Source organism: Eucalyptus grandis, chromosome 4 (genome assembly GCF_016545825.1).
Source record: "Eucalyptus grandis isolate ANBG69807.140 chromosome 4, ASM1654582v1, whole genome shotgun sequence".
NCBI classification, from domain to species: domain Eukaryota; kingdom Viridiplantae; phylum Streptophyta; class Magnoliopsida; order Myrtales; family Myrtaceae; genus Eucalyptus; species Eucalyptus grandis.
This window is the reverse complement of record NC_052615.1, coordinates 38,291,563-38,301,931: the sequence shown is the minus strand read 5'-3', so window position 1 is coordinate 38,301,931 and position 10,369 is coordinate 38,291,563. Positions and strand designations below refer to the sequence as shown.

At 41.1% G+C, this 10,369-nt stretch overlaps 1 long non-coding RNA gene and 1 pseudogene across 1 annotated transcript; both read right to left on the bottom strand.

The window, feature by feature from the left end:
• Positions 1–528, bottom strand: LOC120293012. Its single transcript, XR_005550672.1, has 3 exons — positions 438–528; positions 202–298; positions 1–59 (listed from the first exon to the last, which is right to left on the bottom strand). It is a non-coding gene; the product is annotated as an uncharacterized LOC120293012 (long non-coding RNA).
• A 1,431-nt stretch (positions 529–1,959) lies between these two features.
• On the bottom strand, positions 1,960–4,318 carry LOC120293011 (annotated as a pseudogene).
• Positions 4,319–10,369: the final 6,051 nt, after the last annotated feature.

Below are 10,369 nucleotides of genomic sequence, written 5' to 3'. Positions count from 1 at the left end.
TTTGGTTGCTCCAGTGGGATTGAAGGATAATTTACACTCTGAACTCTGAATCTGATGGTCTGCATATTATAAGACAGGTTTTCTGTATTTACTTTTTCAAACAATATCTTGAAGAAAGAAACTAAGTAGGTTACAAGTAATTGGCTGGAAAAACATGACAAGTTCAGCAATTAATTAAAGAGACCAAAGCAACATCCGAACCTCGCCAATCTCATCAATAGGATAAACTGTTGCCGATGTCTGATCATCTTCGTTCTCCCCATTTGCCTGATACTCCCATATCCATCTAAACCGGTTCCTGCAAATTATGTATGGGTTGACCAAAAATGACATTTCACATAGAAGCAATACATGCACGCCCCACAAAGAGCATCCTAAGTAATCACTCAAACTTCCAGTAACTATTAAGCATATATAAAGAAAAGAGAGGCTCTTACCCATTTTCTGAGTCAGGCTCAAATCGGGATGGGTATGGCAAGAGATGAAAGGGAATGTAAATGTCATCAAAATCCCATAGATAATGGCTAATCATAGATAAGGCATTACTGCAAGTGTAACATATATCTCATAAAATGGAAGGGAAAGAAATCGACTTTCTGTCTTGACTATTTGGTCACCCATCAATTACATTAAAATGGTAAACTCTTGCATGGACCTCAACAAATACAACTAGAAATCAATACCGATGTAAAGTAACCTCACAAAGTGAAGATTTCAGGAAAACAAGAGATACCGCAGAAAAAAGTGCTAGAAAAGACATGCTTGTATTTTTCTTTGCAACAAGAATTAATAGCTTAAAAAGACAAGAACTCAACATATGATAGATAATTCCAGAAAATTTAAAATAGTTCAAGAACAGAACATTGTGAGGGTGATGATTAAGATTGTGCAATTATGAAAGAGCTGAAACAGAACATCATGAGCTCTGCGAGATGGTAATTCATAGAGAGAGAATATCAAAAAGATAGCATATTGACAAGAACAGGTGAACATACATTGACCCAAAAATTCTCCTTCCTAGACTTACCTTTCTCCATTCATTAAGCAAATAAATTCATTAAATGTCCTAACCATCCATAGCACATGCCACCACCAGTCACATAAGTTCCTACTCATATTCGAAAGCAACCGATCAAAACCTAAGTTCGATTCTTGCCTTCTCTTCCAAGGTCAGGAAGTCACTTTAACCCATTAGCCCACCAAATATACCAAACCCCACTATTAAAATGCAAGTCATAGGTGATTTAATGCTTATTGCACTTAAACCTGTAGTGTGCAACTAAACACGCACACATGAATTCTCAAAACCACAGAGACAATTCAGCAAGGGGAAAACTAGACTCTTACTTACTATCCAAATTTACTAATAACATAACCTTTGGACTGAGTTTGATGAGCACTAATTATCAATGAGTGCTAAAACATGCAATTATGGTCATCTATGGACACTATATAACCCTTAGAAAGATAGTTTTTCACTCTTGAGTAAACATAAATTGGTTTCGTGCGGTGGTGAGGTGCAACCATGTTAATCCTCAATAATTGATAGTCTTGAAGAGGCAAAACGCAACAAGTACCCGGAAGTTCCCATAAAGCCGTGGAGTTGCTATTAGTTAGATGTACCCAATTACTAATCCATTCAAAAATCTGGTACATGAAAGTTATCCCATACTATCAAAACTACAATGACTAACCCAGTGCACATGCATAGTAAAAAATTTTAATCTCAAGATGTTTGCCCTGCATTGGCACATCATTGAATGCATTCACAAAATATCTTTGAACTGATGACAAGTTATGACTTGTCTTTTGCTACTCTTATCGATGAAAAGATGGAGAAAGCATAAAACTCTATCAAATCAGGATGGATGGTTAACTTAGTTGACATTACTTTGTAGATTATATAGCATATTTCGTCATGCAGACACAATAGTCTAATTATCAATCATTATTTCCTAAGGTGGTAATTATTATTTACTGCGCGAACGCATATCCTTAAGGATATATATGCCACAATGAAACAGCAGCTCTAAATTCACCATAAGACCAAAAAAGAGGCACATACACATATTTGTTGCTCATTTGACAAGAAACAATACACCACAGCATGAAAAGCATGACACTGATTTTCAGAGGAAAGCAAAAGGAGACAGAGTCTAGTATTGTGTGCAGATTGAGACATACAGCGCAAACCATCTTTATCAAATTCTTTGAGCTTCGCATCAATTATTTCCCAACGAATGGACTAAACACTAGCAGTCTGCATTCCACCTACAATGGTATCAAAATGACCGTTAATATAGGAAATCTACGGTAATAAATATTAGATTATTTAAGAAAAGGGAAACAATAGGAGTATTGTATAACAAAAACAAAAACCGAAAATTCTCCAAACATGGTATCTTAACAAAGCTAATAACTCCTAGCATTTTACTCACTTTGCTTAACAAAGGTTTTCATTGAAAATTGAGGCACGAGTCTTCACATATATTACCTCATCAAAAGAAGCTTTTGCGCATATAACTAGTCTTTCAGGCAATTCATTTAGGGATGACTCAACTGTACAAGCTCTGTGATGATAGACAAAGTTGACAGAAGGATAGTAACTCAACATGAAAATGTCTTGCCTAAGCAACTGAACTTAAACATCAGTTTTTCCCATTTGGGTGAGGGAGGGGCTATGGGGACAGGGATGTTCCAGTAGTTGACAAACTGAAGCTTACTATAACTAAAAGATGTGGACAGTAAAGATAGCACTGTCTTTGCAAATTTAGGATTGTTTGAGTTATCAAGGAATACACTATCAGTTGATTGTTTTCCTTGCTCTACTAAATGCGAGATCCATAAGAGGGGAGAAGAACATCTTTTTAGTGGAGTTTTCGCAAAAAAAAAAAAAAAAAAAGAAAATCAAGCTTGGGAGAGCTCATCGCCTTATTTACAAGGTAGAAGGAAGTACTTCAAGAAAACCATTGTGCCAATCATTATCAGATGGAACACAGAGGGAAGCTTTTGGACCTAAGGACTTTAAGCCTCCATGCCAATAAGGGCAAGAGAAACAATCAGAAAGGAAAGTGGAAACTGTACAAAGCGATAGCTCCCCTTACCAATTGTAACCTTGGATTAGATCAAGGTCCCATTCTTATGTGCAACTCACATAATTTTTACATTCAAGAGCCCATTCTTAGTCATGAGATTATACTTAAATCAATGAATGGGCCTAGGTGGGTTGGGTCAAATCATAAGGTCTAAAAACCCCCAGCCAAGCTTGCCCATGATTGAAAAAAAAAAAAAAAAAAGATTTTCTTTATAAAAATGATAGGGACCAGGTGGGCCAGGCCTATCAATGACAAAACAATTTATCAGCCTGCCCATTTTGCACTTCCGTCCCTGCAGGCTGTCAGGCATGACGACCAGCTCTACTCAGATGCCTAACAAGGTTCATAATCTCGAGTAGAGCAACCATCACAATGATGAAAGATGAAAAAACCTGACTATACCATCCCAACGTTTGAAGATCCTAAGCTCAAGTATGGAAGAAGCTTACAACAACAAGATAAGAAATATTTTACAGAAAGAACAAATCCACGAGTTACTCTGATTTTCCGTATACCAAAGAAATGCAGCAATGGAATCTTTAAAATATTCCAACATTCTGAAAATGGCATGGGAGATGATTGATATCCTTATTAACCAAATACTGAGGCAGGTAGTGCCTTTACAAGGTAAGTCAGCAGACAACAGTTCTAAGTGAACTTATTCAAAGTTTGAACTACGAGGAGATGAACTGAAGCAGATAGAAAACTGCACAAGTCTCTCAACAATTAAACCAAAGTGATAATCTACTAAAGAAGAGGAAGTGCATCACACGATACTTTGACTGACAGATACATCAAAGAATACCTATGTGGGGCGCCTCATTTGTTGCCATATAAAGTAGGTCCAACTAAGCATAAAATCTGAAACAGCAAATCTAAATAGAATAAAATACCGTGTAAGTAGGTGCCCCATCTCCTGGAAAGATAAAGCCACCATCAATCTTTCTGATGTCATAGACAGAAACGCAAAGGCCCAGATTTGCAATAACCTTCATTGTAAGGACAAGCAGCATCAGCCTTCAAGGTTATTTAAAGTGGAGATTACATAACACCAGCATATAGTGTGTACACCCAGAACAAATGCACGCACCAATACAAACCTTGTCTAAGAAAAGTTTCTCAAGATCATGCTTAACAGCTTTATCCAGGGATAGGCTGAGCAGATGAGGAGGTAACCGCAACGTGTGCTCGATTAGGCTAAGATTGAACATAAGGCACCTCCTATATATAGTATATTCCGACCTGCGAATCAATTGGCAGGAAAAAAGGAAAAAGAAAAAAAAAAGATCACCTTTAGCTAAAAGAAAGAGGGAAAACTATCAGTAATAGCTCATATATCAAGGCATTATCTCATTGGAATTCATATCCAAGTGTGGCAAAATATTTTCGACAAGTTCCGCTAAAGCCTCTTCTTTGACGATAGCAAGAAATTTCAAGAACCACATGGTCATTCGGCATCAGTAATCGTTCCGAAACTATGTTAAGAATGGACAAAAAAGAATTGTAAAAGATTGAACTTTTATCAAACAGGTGGTGCGCCTGACGCAACCGGCAAGCACCCACGAGGAGGAAACCTCATGGCGATTGATGTGGCACGAGGCATGGTCGAATAACGGGCGATCAAGAGACGAAACTGGCGAGTAAACAGTGAAAAAGAACGGGTAGAGACTACACTCGAACGCGAGAGACCGGGGAACTTTTTCCCAGAGACTGAAAAGAAACTAGTAAGGAATACGAAGATCGTGATGGGACAGTTAAAGAAATGATCAAGAAGACTCTAAAAGAACAGCCGAAGAAGAACAGAGCGCGAGTTACCAACCATTTATGAATCCTCAAACTTGCTGCTCCCCGCCGTCGACGGACTAACACACAGACAGAGAGACAGAGAGAGACAGAGAGGCAAAGGAGTGAGGGAGACGAGGTACCTGGAGGAGAACGGCGATGGCGGAGTGCTACGGTGACGGCGAGTTAGACGCGGCGGCGATAACACAGAGGAGAGGAGAGAGAGAGAGAGCGGCGGCTTAGAGAGAGAGAGAGAGTCAAGAGTGAGAGATGAGAGAGGGAGAGGTGAAGACGGCTCCCGGCGCTGCGAGTGGCGGAGTGCTGCTCACCCGAAGAAGGCGGCGGCGGCGGCGGGCGGTGGCGAGGGGGCCTCGGCGACGGCGGCGCGAGAGAGGACGGCGGGGCCTGCGGCTGAGAGGGTCACCAGAGAGGAGAGAGAGAGAGAAATTGAAGAAACTAGTAATGAGAAAAATACAATTAAAAGAATGAGTCTTTAAAAATTGAAATTAGATCAATTTTAGTAAATTTTCTTATTATGCCTTCTAATTCTTTTTTATTTAAATTTCACCAGAAATTGTGCTCTACCATATATTTATGAATCAACAAATATTACAATTTATGATCTTCTCACAACAAAACATGTCAAACAAATTAAGTGTCCGTTTCATCAGTTTTGGATCTTGTAATGAAATACATTTTACCAAGTATTATATTTTGATTTTTATTAGATGAAACCTAGGTTTTGTATTAGCATTTGACAAAGAGGGTCAAATGCTAACGTAGCTATAAATTATATGGTTCGATCTTATAAAATTGCTTAATACAAGGTCAAAATCAATGATAACCAATGTCGAAATCCAATCAATAGTTTTGATCCAAACTCACTTTAACGTACTAATGAAAGCCTATTAAAATCGAAGTAGTTTATACAATAATACTTAACATTTACAAAAGCAACTAGAAAGCACTACTTTCAATTGAGTTTGATGATGCAACGTCGAACTTAATCAACGGCGTTGAATAGTGAAAATAACACCTAGTAAACTGCCCTCGGATGAATACAACAACATAACGTTGAAATCTAATTGACTGACATTGGACGATAGTAACAGCACCTAGTAAATATTACATTAGATGGATACGAGGATATAACGTTGAAATATAGTCGAGGACGTTAGACGGTGGTACAAATACTAGGCACTACTCCTAGATAGATATGATAACACAATATCAGAATTTAATTGACAATGCTAGGTGGTAAGATATCAATGGAATCTAATTGATAGCACTACTTAGTATATAGACACTGCCGAAAATCAATCTATGATAGGAATGTACGGTTTACAACTAAACTAGACTAAGCTAAGACAACTAAAGGGTAAGACAAATGAATTTTGCGTGTTATTCGGGGCTCTTTTGTTGGATTGCCTGCGTATTTTTATAGGCCAATTTAATAATTGTCGGTGGTTGGTTGCTCTCTCCTTAAAAGTCGCTCCGCATTCTTTGCTAAATCACTTTATTCATATCTAGTTGCTTTTATGTTCAATGATATTCTTGTGACTTGTTTAGTAAGTATTAATCATTTATTTGATTTTGAGCGCCCTTTAAGCATCAACCATTCTCACTCGAAATCAGCAACAATTCCATCTAAATGCTATGTCTTTAATAGCGTTTCTTAGCTTGGACACATGACAATCAACTGTTTTATCATCGAATCATGTATCTGCGCTTATAGGTCCACCAAATTTAGCGTAAAGGCTCTCGAAATCCTTGCCATCCTTTCCATACCTACCATGGGCTGGGTTGATGTAAATCACAGCCTACACATGACAACAAGAATGATTTCCAAAGCCTTTTATCTCTCATGATTAACACGTGATAGTAGAGGTATTTTGGATGTCAACAAGTCTAATAGCCGAAATAAGTTTTGTTGCCATACTTGACAAAATTTATCTTTTATCACAAGGCAAACGCCAAATACTAGCACTAAATTAAGTCAAGGAATTTGATGTAAAGTTGAAACATCTATATAATTGTACAATTAAAATTTATCGTTTTTTTAATTAATTTTTAATTGTAAAACCATGGAATTGCCCTTACTATTTTGCTTCTTAAAGTTAGACTAAAATGACAATGCATAATAATTTATATAAAAGAGCAATAGAAAAAAAGGTCAAAATGTAGTCTTCAGTGTAGCAACTTTGTATATTGAGAGACGGACGGAACAATAAGTCATGGGTAAATAAGGAGAGAACAAATAAAGACATAATTATAGCTGTCTATACCATATTTTTGAATTATCAATTTAAGTATATTTTGGTCAGTTTCATCAAAGAACGTGTACTTAGCCAAAACAAAACTTTTATTTAAATTGATGTATAACAAAATCATGTCATTTTCCAAAATCCTCGTGAATTATCTATACTTTCTTGTCCGATATAAGTACCCATTTTTCAGGACAGTTCGGCTTTTTTGCAACAAGATTTTTTTTTTTTTCTGTCAAAAGGAAACTTTTCATTTTACATGAAAGAGAGATAAATTACATCCTACAAAACAAGTAAATCTGAAAGATAAATCAGCTAAAACTCATTCCATAAAGACAACTCTATTAGCATTAAAGTACAATCGACAGTGATAACTACATGTCAAAATTTCATTCTCCATTAATTACGGCTTTGCTAAAAGATGGTGCATGTGTGATATCATCAGTTTCGCAGACCTCGAATACGTGATGGTTCATAGTGGATCGACAAATTTGTCATTGGACTATGTTGTCAACACCACTTGTGGCCGCCCGTTTCATCATTACCATCGCCGAATCGAGACGTCACATATCGTCACGATTTCTTGATAATGCCTTATCTCGAATTTCTTCATGAATCGCTACACGTGAGATCATAGTTTGCCCTCATTTGTACATTGCCGAGTTAGGGCGCATTTAGTAACGTTTGTTTAAAAAATGTTTCTGCGATTAAACAAAAAAGTGTTTCTCTTCCGGGGAACAATTTTGAACAAAAAAACGCGTTTGAAGGTAAATCCGTTTTAGAAATATAAAAAGAACAAAAACACGTTTTGTAAGTTTGTATAATATTTTATTTATTTTAATTTTTTAATATTTTTAATTTTTATTTTTTATTTTCTTTCTTATTTTTCTTATTTATTTTCCTTTTTTCTTTTTTTCTTTTTCCTTTTTCCTTTTTCCTTCTTTGGCCGGTCACGTCGCCATGGCTCGGCCGTGGTCGGCAAACCGGCCAACGAGGGCGCGGCCTCGCCGTGGCGGCGGCCTCGCCCGGCCACGAGGCTCGCCGGCCCGCCGGGCGGAAGCCTCAGCCTCGCCGGGATCCGGGCGAGATCGAGCTCGCCCGGCCCAGGAAGTCGGCCTCGCCCGCCGTGCCGACCCGGGGTGACCTGCAGCCACACCGGTCGTCTCCCTCCCACAGCATCGCGACCGCGCTCGACGCCTCCTGCGCCACCGCATCGGCGATCGCCCTCCGCCTCCCACGCCCGATCGATGCACTGCGGGTCTCGAGCCTTCGTTCGCCACCGCCGCATCGTATCTCACCGCGCCGTGACCCACGACTCGAGATCCGCTCGATCGTCGACCTTGCGCGGGCCACGACTCGACCGGCCGTCCTCGCCGCTGCTCGCCAGACGTCCGCCGCTCGAGACCCCACGGCCGAGCCCGCACCCAGCTCGCCGTCGCCGCCTGCGAGCCAGACTCCGCGACCCACTCCCGTCACCCGCTCACGAGGTGGAGACGCTGCGCCGGCTGCATCGGTGTCGGAGAGGTCGATGGTGGAGAAGCCGGATGGTCTCAGAGACGGGCGCAACTCGGCGCACACGGGAGAGTGGGAGGCGCGGAGAAGACGACGGTGGAGACGCTTGCGAGAGAGGAGAGGGTTGCGGGGAGAACACCATTTGTTTCTTTTTTGTTCCTCAAATATGTTTAAATAAGAAACGAGAATTTTTTTTCTTATTTCTGTTCCTTTTTGCTTTAAGGGAACAAAAGTTAACAAAACAGAAATTTCTGTTCACAGAACGAAACAGTCGCAAGCCAAACGCACCCTTTAAACTCCACGCAGGTCTAGTCCGTGTACACGCCATTGTAGTTAACAAAATGAGGAATGCTGACCCAATTGTCTCCAACCAACTGAGTTGAAGGCCCCGATTTCACGCACCCGTCACCGCCGTCCCTCTCCTTGAATGGCCATGCGAACGGCCTCATCAATGGGCACATTCTCAACCATGCAACCACGTAAAACTGCCCTCCTCCATGCAGCAAATGAAGCCCACGTCCACAGCCCACGCCCATGCAGGAATGAAGACTTTGACCGCACCAATTGTAGCCACGCGACTCCTTCTTTGGTGGCCAGCAAAGAGTGAACGGGGGCAGCTACAACTACAAGCTACGTTCTCCTCCAGCTGGTGACGCGCGCGCCCCTCTCCTTCTTCGGCCAGCGTACCGAAGGCATGGGCAAAGGAGATGGACACGTCTCTTGCATGGACATGCAAGATGTCCCACTGACCGGCGCTGGATTCCGTCCATCGGCACGCAGCAGCAACGTCACGAGTTTCTCCTTTGATCGTCACAGCCTCACCGCCGTTGTGTTTGCTCACAACCGACCACCACACAGCCCAGCTGACCCCTGCACCACCGCATTACCGACCTCCTCGCTATCCGGTAGCTAGCCACCAGCCGTGTCTCCGTCCGTCGTTGCGCCGTCCAGCTCCTGCAATCGTGCCCACAGCCCACAGCTCACGGTTACCCACGCCAACGCCACGACTTGAGGCAAGTCAATATCTACTAACCTATATCGTGTAACTCCGTCCGTGAAGGAGTTGTAGCTGCTCCCCGTTCACTCTTTGCTGGCCACTAAAAGAAGGAGTCGCGTGGCTACAATAGGTGTGGTCAGCCTTCACATTCCTGCATGGGCGTGGGCTGTGGACGTTGGCTTCATTGCTGCATGGAGGAGGGCAGTTTTACGTGGTTGCATGGTTGAAAATGTGGCCATTGATGAGGCCGTGTAAGAGTTTTTCTAATTGTGGACTAAATTAATTGATATTGTAATTTACTGTTTTTACGGTTACCGTAAACAGAGTTGGTCTAAGAGAGATAGAATGTTTATTAATTAGTCTAATAGGCTGGCTAGCTGGGCTGAGTTGAGCTGGCCCGTAATGATGGGGCCAATGGAAACTCTATAAATAACGATCAAATCTCTCCTCTAACCCTAATTCTCACATATCCTCACCTAAGGGCGTTTACCTAATCTTCAAACGTGAGAGGGGGCCGCCTCATCGAGTAAGTGATACGGAGACGATAGGAGAATGACTTAATGCGTGATTCCTTGATATATGCGGTAATCATTTTCTGCTTCCGCTTTATGTTTGATGGATCCCAAAACAGGTACGTTAATCTTTCTACTCAATTATGCATGTTCTTGTTCTGGTTATGGAGATCTTGTAGTTGCGCAATTTGCGTCCAACAGCCGTTC